Consider the following 9,877-nt stretch of genomic DNA (forward strand, 5'->3'; position numbering starts at 1 on the left):
GAAATAATTAGAGTGTTCGTTAGAAACATACTTTAGATAGTTGCTGGTGTGACTTCATATTTTTATGACTATTTTAGTAATTGCTCCCATTTAAATTTAAACAAAAGTTCACCACTGACACTTTTAGCTTATAGTAAATTTTCTATAAGTCTCATAAGTATCGGAATATCTTCTACTACCAAAGGCCCAAAAGTCTGTCCAAATAGGTGAAAGATACGTCACACCTCCGTCGCGAGTTGATCGATCGCTTCGACTCATCGTTGATGAGATGATATTCCCAGATCTGACGCTGCGCGACTTTGAATGACGTCGTCGCCCTGGAAATATTCGTAATGCGACATCGAGATTTCTGTCATTGCGTCCCTCTTCCATATTTTAATCCTCTGTCGAGTATATTAAACCTTCCAACAATAAACCCACTTCGAGATTTTTCGCTAACGCCGACTGCTGACGCGTCGACGAAGATATAACAACGCTCGGTATCGGAAAGATTAATGAGGCTACCAATCAATCGATGGAATATCCACCTTCGCCATTCTTAAAGCGAATACACAAGACAGGGATGTATAAAAAAATTCTTTAATTTGTTAACTCCTGAATTGGGGGAAACTCGATATTATCATATTGAATAGTGTAGATAGGAGTGCAAATTTGTTATTTCCTTGTTTAATTTTCTTGTATGTATATGTATATATATTTCCGGTCCTGGTGTGTGTATACTTTTGATTGTCAAGGATAGCGATTTGTTAAAGCTCCGCACAGCACTCAGGAAGGTAACCCCAGGAAAAATGAAGAGCTTCAATTTTCAGAGATGTATCGTAAGCAGATAAGCAAGAAATTCTATGTAGAAAAATATTATCAACGCATGGAAATTTGAGAGTGAGAGAAGGACGTGTGCTGTACCATCTATCGGGAACCTACCCTCGGTAAGTAAGGGTGCAGTTGAACTGGGGGTAGATCGAATATCCAGTGGGAGTTGTTGACTCTATTCCAAGTCGATATTTCAGTTCACAAACTGTCAGCGAATGGTCAGGGTATCCTATCTGCACTTACCTGTCGATTCTAATGTATCTCAGTCAATCTTGTACCTCTTCTATGGTAAAACATGATCTGAACGTGTTCGTCTCCACCAGATGTAAGCTACCATCGAATGGACAGGGTATTCGACGTGTACCTCTCGATTCATGTACCTCAAACAATTATGTACCTCATCTTGTACATCATCTGTGGTAAAACATTTCTGACCCTGTTACTCTACCCTGAATCAATAGCATTAAATTTGCCATCGAAATAGTTGCAGTTTGTTTGTTGAAAGTTACAGTAAAATGAATTACCTTTATTTTGAACAATACATTTGTTCTTTCTTACCAAGATTATGCTTTTTATGACCTAGAATCCGAAGAAAAAATGATGCGTTTCATTTTATAAAACGAAGGTGACTTTGATATCTCGGAACCTCCTCCACCCAGCAAAAAATAATTACCACCACCTCTTTTCCTCCTTGAATCTGATCACTTTTTGTCTCCAACAATCTTTAATACGACTCCAAATTCCACATATAATCAGTACAGTACAAAATAACCTCTCATAAAAACTCAAACAATAATGCTTTGTTTTTTTTTAACACGTGCGAATTGAAGGCAATTCGCGGACAACCCATTGAAAGTGAAAACACGGGGTGGACGCGATACCATTCGATGGCTGCAATGAATCGCAGCCTAATTATGTTTTAAAGGCATTATCTTGCCGCTCTTCAGAGCACACTCGCTGGTTTACGCGCGGTCTAGCACCGCCAGAACCGCAGATCCAGCAATGCAATTGGACTGCGACAGTTTGCTCAGCGGGCGACGACCCGCCGTCCGATTAATTAGATGCAAGAGCCTCCCTGAAAACATCATTTGCCTTGATAATTCAAGGCGGCTGTGTTACAAACGACGCGTATTTATTCGGCTGGCTTTCGCGCCCTTCGCTGGCCCAATGAATAGAAATAAGGGACAAGGATGGTTCTCGGTCTCGAGTTCCTTTTAGAGAGTTTAAAAAATTTTGTTTCTGTAAAAAGCAAACATTCTCTAGAAATTTAATATTTTTATTTGATTCTTAAAGAAAGAGTGTCCCTCTCCCCCTTTCGACGACGTTGACTGTGCCCACCATCTTTTGCTGAAAGGTCCTGTGTCCTGAAGAAGACTCTGTGTCCCTTTTTCTGACCTTATGAATTCTTCTGCATGAACCATATAGCTAAAAATGTGAAAGATAAAATTGCAATGGAAGGTTAGAGAAAAAGGTTTCATAAACCAACTTCGGAATTGAAGTGGTATCGTGATCGCTTTCAGCCATTTTGAAGTCGAAATGAACTCGCGTTTTTTCCCCAGCTTTGTCTGTATATTTCAGCGACGGGAAACTCGTTTATTACGCAGATTGTTTTTTCGAGGGAAATACGACCGGTGGATAAATTATCGTGTCGCGTCTATCCGACCATTTTGTCCTCCGCATCCGTCGAGGGTTTATCGTTGAATGGTTCGATGAGAGAGGCATTTGACGTTTTCATCAACGACGTTGACTGACGACGCTGCCGATTTTCAGTTCTTCCAACGGCTGGAGCAGAAATGAACTATGGCTAGCTGCGATTATTTTCGTTTGTGTCAGACCAGTTACAGTAAACGCAGTTATTCGATCTTTGATCTTGCAATGTGAACTAACTACGAGGTGCCTTTCATAAATTTTGCTAAACTGACTACTTTTACGAAAGCTTCAAAACGATTGCTGTCGTCGGAATAATAGTACTAATATTTTTTCAAGTTAGGTAATAATTTTCGTTGGACCTACGTTAGCTCCGTTATCATTCATTATTTGGTACGGTATTAAACGGCGGATGGAATTTACTCGATATCGAGGCAATGGAATTTAATATGTAACTTACAAAATCCGATCGTGCATTCCAAATTAATTTATTAAATTTCGATGAGAATCGATCTACGGCGTATTAATTAATACTGTTGTTCACCTTCCGAGACGTCCAGCACTGTATGTGAGGCATTTTTCATCCTCAAATATAATTTTTGGAAAAAATACGCTAAAAAAAGAATAGAAATTAAACAATGTGAAAATTCTATAGAAGCATTCAACTATTAAACCACTAATCGACCGATCCACTAATTACTTGATGAATATAAAATGAAAACAATTTTTCAGTATTCAACCGACCGGTTAGAATAATTCTATCGAGTATACTCGAGTATTTTTGCGACGAAATCCGTCATCGAAATTTCACTTTTATCCTACTCTCGCGTATATGAGGTCGGTGAAGTCTTTTGTATTCGAAAATCGTTTTTCGTCGTCATCAGAATAGTTGTGGCAGATGCAGGCCATTCATTCATCTCGCGAAATTGCTTCGGGCTATTACTACATTGAACGAATTTCCCTGAGAACATTTTTTGATAAATGTGTTAAATGCGGTATATACATTCTCAGCGCCCACGTCATCTGTTTCCTAGTTTATGAGCAAGGATTTTAATTTCATCGTTGCATCGACAATACTTCACATCTGCAACAAGAAATTCTTGACTTCTGTATCGTGCATTAGTGCAGTTAATATTCCAACAAGATATCAAAGATATCCTCATTAATTTTACATTCAAGGGTAACGTCTTATTTTTACGAATTATGTTTGTGATTGTTCTTGTCCAAGCAAATGGTGTGTATGCTTTATATAGACAAGTAAAATAGGACATTTTGCACACAAGAAGTGAAATAGGGATATTGCCAAGCTGATAAGTACAGCTGGATCATTTGCAGGCGGACAAGTCGAGCAGGGCTGTTTGTGGGTAAACAGGTAGAACAGGAATGTTTGTGGTCAGACAAGTGGAATGTGAGCGTCTGTGAGCAGCCAACGCGAATATGGCCACCCGATGCTCGACAAGGACAATATGGTTCTACGATACAAGGAAATAGAGTGTGATGGACTTGGATTAGTGGAGTGTGGTAGCCTCTTGTCAAACGAGTAGAATAGATTCGTTTATGGCCAGACAAGTGGAATGATGACGCTTAGGTCTGACGGGTTCAATTTATTTCTACTGTCAACTTGAGCTATTCCTAATTTACTCATGACGATTATTTATAGTTTAATGTATGTTACTCTTGGCAATAGCATTTATTAAATTTCATAGATGGTGATTAATAAAAGGTACGTACAGTCAGCCCCATAAGTATTCGTATCCTATAAACCTATTAAAGAAATTATGTGAAAAGTAATAAAGCTGAGAAGAAGATGTCCATTAAACTTTACAGGACGCGTGTCCGAGGATCTTCCTGCAATTCTATTAGTTTTCAGGATGATATGCTACTGGTGAAACTCCACAGAGAAGTTTCATCCCTTAAACTTGAGTTACCTCGGCTACGAAACGCACACAAACTTATTTTTGATCGCCTTACAAATCCGCAATCTCTTCACAATCTTAGACTAACAATCTTGGAACTTTTAACTAACTTCCAAACAAATGTATCTACGTTTCGAAGAGAACCGAGTATAGGAACAGTTCCTCGATCAAATACACCAGAATTTCAATTCATCACAAGAGATTTCCCGAAACTCCGTTACCCACGCGTCATATCTATACCCGTGGCATCGATCATAGGCGCGGGAGTTTCCCAATGGAGAAATCACGCAACGGATGCAAAGAGGGATGGTGAAAAAATTAACCAACACACAGACGCGCCCGGCTGTGTCATAGCGCGGATCCATGCGCTATAACTTAGAGCAAAAGGCAGTAGTTAGCACCAGCAGTATTTCCCTGTCAGTCGCAGCGTCCCATATGGACCGTACACCCCTAGTCTACGTGGATGTGTGTGGTAGCCATAACCAACGGACGTACGGACACGCGAGCCCGGCACATGCGTCCTTATGGCCGTTGCGAAACAAACAATATTCCGCGACAGTGAAAGGGGAAACGGTGAACTAATTTTTCATTTACCAGGAAGCTGACCAGGAAGATGCGGTTGAATCAATCTCTCGTGACGCGTTCAAACGTTAGGCCAACGCATGGAGCGAATGGGAATGTATGATGCACAGGAAACGGTTGAATATTGACAAATGTTTTGGGAACGTAACTCACAATTTCCTCTTTTCACCCTATATAACACGGTGTGGTTGTCTGGATACTTTTTCGAACTCTTATCGTTAGGTGTAGTACTCGCTCATTTATGTAGTACTATTCATAACTATTCAAGGGCAAAATAAATATCACAGAATTTTCATTAATTTTACTTACTCTTTGTGTAAAATTCTCCAAAATCAATTTTTTGCGTTAGAATCGCATAAAATAGATATCCAGAGCACACTATTTTCAACTTGACGCGCTCCAGTTGCAAAAATAACGAGTAAAGGGAGGTTCGTTGAAAGTCCAAAATGTGATTTGCTTCAATTTTTGCGTGACGAGTAGGCGTGCATGTGACGTTCATGCGTACGCGTGTCTAATGCAGGCAATAAGTCTGCCGCATGCTTGGTAGCGACCGCTAGGCTATTATGCTAGCCGAAATGCTATTATTTTTCATTTTTATAAATTCGTTATGAAGTAGAACGCGACACAGAACCTCCATTTCGGCGGGTCAATTCGTCGCGTTCCCCTCGGAAGGCGAATGGCTTGTGAGTGATGTCGTCAGAATCCAGTCATTCTAAACCTCATGGCAAAAATTTTAGTCTTTATATATAAACATGTCTGTGCATATCAAAAATATTTATATTAATAAGGAACAGGTTTCTAGCAATAACATTTTTCCTCTTCATGAACAATTGTGGTATGAAAACATTTAATTGTGCCAACTAAAGTGAGAATGTTTATGCAAATGATACTCCGAAAATGATTTCCACTATGAAACTGAAAATATTTTCCAACTTTCTATCATGGAACTTAGAAAATCGTAACAAAGTGTTCGACGAAACAAACTTATAAATATCTAACACAGTTTTTCTTTTCATTTCCAGATCGAGAAGATACATCGTTTGTATCCTGGAGCTTTGGACCAAGGAACTGAAAAATGTTTTAAAATTTCCTGCTGATCTATGATTAACCGTGACTAAATATTTCAACGACGAAGGCAAACCGCATAAATAAGAACTGCTGACGGAATATAGCAGCGACGTTGAATACGAATGTCCAGGAGGTATCGAGACAAACGTTTTTCTTCGTCGCGCTTAATTTAATGAACAAAGTCAAAAGCCGCAACGGGGACGACATCGAGCTCAGTCACCGAGGACTAAACTATTCCCGTGGGCTGATGACGCGCGTTACAATTAATCAAGCAAAAACTGTCAACTGCCATGTCCCGGTGTATACGTCAGTCGGGTGAGAAACTATCGACCGCAAACAATGCCTAGTACTAGGAGTCGTGCACCCGGCAAAATTAGATCGTCCTACGGGCCACCATCGAGTCCAAAAACGTCCTATCCAACATTCGACAGGGTACGAAAAACGATATTTCACCGAGTGCAAAAATGAGTTAGTTAATTTCCCTTTACAGCATACTTTTAAAATGTGAAGGTTAACAGTGAGTAACAGTAAAGCCTTAAAATACTATCATCATTATAAAAACGACAGAAAGAAAATAAAAATATTAACATTTTAAAAGAAAACATGAAAAATCTTTCAGGTTGGAGGCTATTTGCATTCGTGGTACCAACATGAGAAAAACATAATACAATCATAACGGAAGTTTCAGTTAAACAAGAGCTTGATACAATATGAATTATAAAAGTCTTGTTATAACTTGGTAATAAAGGAGAGCTTTTTCTCGACGAACGTTAAGAAAAATGGAACTATCTGGCAGAAATTGCAAAATTCAACGTCACGTATTTCTTAAACATGTTCAGAAGCAGGAGAATGATGACATGCCTTCCCTTCCTTCATAATTTTACGTGGACTACATCATATTTCAATTTCAACAAAATCCCTGACATCGACCGTAAAACGTGATCGATTCGGCGTGGAACGGCCCTATTGCGAACACATCAGCAGAACGATCGTTCCCCGTGCTTAAAAAATGTTGTAATTATATGAGAAACTCATTTAAACATAAAAGCTGCGAAGGCAGTAATTTAAATACAATTCGAATCTTGCAAACAACTAATTTTAGTACATTTCTATTACATGATATTATATGTTCGCTGAAAGTCCAAGGTGCATCTCATTTACATTTACCTCTCTTCGTTAACTTGGTCAGAATAAATATAAATCCTCGATTATGATGAAAAGCGGAGAGATCGTCTCCGTATAAATACTAAATCCTCTTTTTAACATTCTCTGATACACTCTGGTTAAGCCGTGGAAATGTACACAGCAGTATGAAACATCAAGCATCGTCGAAAATTCAGTTTCATTTAGATTAACGCGACAGATGGAAATTTATGGGCCAGTAAAAGGGTTAACAAGGAAATCGGGGAATGAGGAATGTACGCGAACTTAACTTCGACTATAATAACAGTCGTAAAGCTACTACCGTGCAATTTATGATGATTGGATCAGCAGTCGTATAACTTCTATTAATCCAGTCTGAAATTTGTTTCATTCAAAAGGGACGGCCCTGGGCTGAAATATGTGCTCAAAGTAGACAATGGTAACCTTTTGAACTCGAAAGGTGACTATAAACCGCCAGTAGGCTCTACAAGGAATAGATTATTTTCTCTTTCACTATACTTGTTCTTCGTCAATGCAAACATTACTTGAGTTATTTTTAAATTCATTTTTTAGTCTGATTTGTAGAATATCACTTAATAAGTTAAAGAAGTGGAACTGAATTATACGAATCACTCGAAAGAAGTGTAAAAAAAATAGGGGAACCGATGAAGTGTCCTCCAGCATGGTCCCAAAGGGTTTCATTCGCAGTTGCGAAAATCGCTCGAAATTCCTGTTGATTTTTTAGGAACACCCTCTATCCTCGTGGGTGGAGAAAATTCCCAAAGTAAAGCTCGTGTTCGCGAATTAGGCTGGTATGAAACATACAATATTTACTTTACGTAGCGAACATTCGTTGATCATGGGAAGAGTACTTAAATCCTGACGTCATTCGGAGTTTTTGCTTTTCTTTGAATCTCTTCTGCGTTCACGTGTAGCAGTTCTCCCAGAGATGAAAACAATTAGCCTACTTGACAATGCTCGAACACTTTATACGCAGTAATTTTCCACTGTTTTGGATCTCAATGACAAAATTCCCAATCTAAATCCAAATCTGTCAAACTTCCGAAGGTAACATTGTAATATTAACAAATTGAAATTGGAAGTGTCAAATCTACAAACTGCAAAAATTTTACTAACACAATATCAACAAACTGTGAATGACTGCTCTAACATCACATTTGTCTGCAGCTTTTCTTTTCGACGAGACGGTCGAAGGAAAAATATCCGTCGAAAGGCTTATTCTGTCTATGTACGTGTACTTCTTTATTGGGATTCTCGCGTGACTTAAGTATGAAATTTTGAAGAGATTCCAGCTTCCCGTCGTTGCTGGCCGTTTCAAAGTTCCAGCACGTTCAGCAGATAGGGATGCACAGCGAATTCTTGGTTCTGGGACTTATGCAATTTCCCGGCCAGGGATCGCATCACAAAGTCACGTTGAAATTACGCCGAATTTCCGAGTGCATCTTGGAAGTTTTCGCGATAAACCCACCGAAACACTACGTAAATACTTAAAGACACTTTTGAGGTCTTCGAAAAATATGGACCGTCGACGATGTCATTACAGTCTTCTTCTAAGAATTTAAAAATATTATTGTTCCTCGCTCTACTTTGCAATTTTTTCAAATAAAGTAGAAAGATCAACCTTATCTTATTCGCAAGAGTAAGGAAAACGGTTGTATCGTGCGTAACGTTTTCGAAATTCAGTTAACAGATATTAATTGTGTCTTATTGAGTCTCTCAATGTTTCCAGAGGGGTATTTGATCGTTTCATCCCCATTTGATTTTCTTCGTTAGAAGCCAACTCCTTCGACTAATTTTTCAAAAATTTCCTCCTCCAAGGTTCCGCGTTCCACGTTTGGTAAATTGACGTTCAAGCAAGAACGAACATGACCCGCCTGAACGTATGATCGGGTCAAAGGTTTTGCTTCCTTGTCATCTGACATCATAGCGAGTTTTTCGCGCACCGGCGGCAATGGAAATGCAACGGTGACACGTTGAGCACGGTTGACAAATGAAAGCCCGGCAGGGTCAAGCATGAGTTATTAGTTACGGGGCACGTCACGTCGCTGCTTTAATTTCGCATCTTCGATAAACGCTCCGGTGGGCGTGCTTTGCGCAATTACTGGTCGACTCGCCGCCCGGAACGCGAGTAATTAGCGTAACAAAAATTGCGCCGTTTTAATCGGCAAACACCCTTTGATCACCGAACGTTGGCTCACGTGGCGGTCTTCTTAATTGCTCAATGAAGACGTTTACTCTGCTAATGATCCCAGAATCGGGCACGGAGACAGCCTGACCTGTATCACTGCTTACTGTGTAGAACGTCGTGTCGTTATATTCGAACGCGAGTACTTTGGTTTGTTAAAAATACTTTGGAGGTACGTTGGAAATAATTAGAGGCAAATTTGAGGAGAAAATTATGTCGTGTAGATTTCGAGAGTACCAGGACAAAATCAGGGAGGTTCAGTGGTCTCGAAGGGTGACTCTACGAAGTGAGAAGGGTGAAAGGCTTCTCCCCAACTGTGAACACTTCTTACTTTGTATGAAGTTCATCAAAAGGTGGACTTCATATTCAAAGTTGGAATGTTCCTTTAAATTTGAGAAATAAGTATCATCTCGACTTCAAGCGGACGCCTATGTAATTAAACTTTGTAAAACCTAAACAGATAATCCTTACTTTGAACTTTTAGTTAAAAAATCTCATACAAACT

This window comes from Hylaeus volcanicus, chromosome 1 (genome assembly GCF_026283585.1).
Source record: "Hylaeus volcanicus isolate JK05 chromosome 1, UHH_iyHylVolc1.0_haploid, whole genome shotgun sequence".
Taxonomy (NCBI): Eukaryota; Metazoa; Arthropoda; class Insecta; order Hymenoptera; family Colletidae; genus Hylaeus; species Hylaeus volcanicus.